Genomic DNA, 1197 nt, shown 5'->3' on the forward strand with positions numbered 1-1197 from the left:
TTTTTTTTTTTTTTTTTTTTTTTTTTTTTTTTTTTTTGTAGGCAAGGCAACCCTTGGTTGACCTCACAGATTGCAAGGAACTTGTCCGTTTACAATTCTTTATTTTTTATTTTTTATGCCTACAGCACCTGGTCTTCCTAGGTGGTCACCCATCCAAGTACCAACCAGGCCCGACTTTGCTTAGCTTCCAAGATGAAATGGGATCGGGCATGTTCAGAGTGGCGAGGCCATAGATGATTTGCTAGTATTTGTTGAGAATTTTGGTACCTATATTCATCAGAATCATTGGTTTGTAATTTTTTTTTTTTTTATTATTGGTAGTGTCCTTACTTGGTTTTAGTATCAGAATAATGATAGTCTCATAAAATAAGTTTCAGAATGTCCCCTCTTTAATTTTTTAGAAGAGTTTCAGATAGATTAATATTAATTATTTAAATATTTGGTAAAATTTATCAGTGAAATCATCTGGTCCTAGATTTTCTTCATTGGAAGATTTTTGATTACCGATTCAATATGCTTATTAGTAATTAGGCTATTCAGACTTTTTGTTTTTTCCTGATTCAGTCTTGGTAGTTTGTATGTTATTAAGAATTTTTCCATTTCTTCTAGGTTGTTCAATTTCTGGATGTATAGTTTTTTAGAGTAGCCTCTTATGAGTCTTTTTATTTCTGGTATTTCTTGTAGTCTTCTTTTTCACTTATAATTTTATTGATTTAGGTCCTCTTTTTTCCTTGGTTAGTCTAAGGGTTTGTGAATTTTATTGATCTTTCTCAAAAACCAACTCTTAGTCTAAGTTTTTCTATTTTTTGTTCTCTAGTTCATTTATTTTTGCTCTAATCTTTATTATTTTCTTCTGATTTTGGGCTCAGTTTATTTTTTTATTTTTTCTATTTCCTTAAAGCATAGAGTTAGGTTGTTTATTTGGAATCTCGCTGCTCAATGTAGGTATTTATTGTTCTCAACTTCCCTCTTAGAACTGCTTTTGCATATCTCATAAGTTTTGGTATGTTGTGTTTCCATTTTCATTTTTCTCAGGAAATTTTATTTTTTCTCTAATTTATCTTGGTTCGTTGTTCAGGAAAGTGTTGCTTAATTTCCATGTATTCATTAATTTTCCAGTTTTCCTCTTGTTATTGATTTCTAGTGTCATGCCATCGTGTTCAGAGGTACTTGGTATAATTCCTGACTTCTTGAATT

At 30.6% G+C, this 1197-nt stretch overlaps 1 pseudogene; it reads right to left on the minus strand.

Annotated features, from left to right (window-relative positions):
* Window positions 1–116: 116 nt before the first annotated feature.
* On the minus strand, window positions 117–235 carry LOC111735274 (annotated as a pseudogene).
* Window positions 236–1197: the final 962 nt, after the last annotated feature.

This window comes from Pteropus vampyrus, unplaced genomic scaffold, assembly GCF_000151845.1.
Source record: "Pteropus vampyrus isolate Shadow unplaced genomic scaffold, Pvam_2.0 Scaffold21533, whole genome shotgun sequence".
Taxonomy (NCBI): Eukaryota; Metazoa; Chordata; class Mammalia; order Chiroptera; family Pteropodidae; genus Pteropus; species Pteropus vampyrus.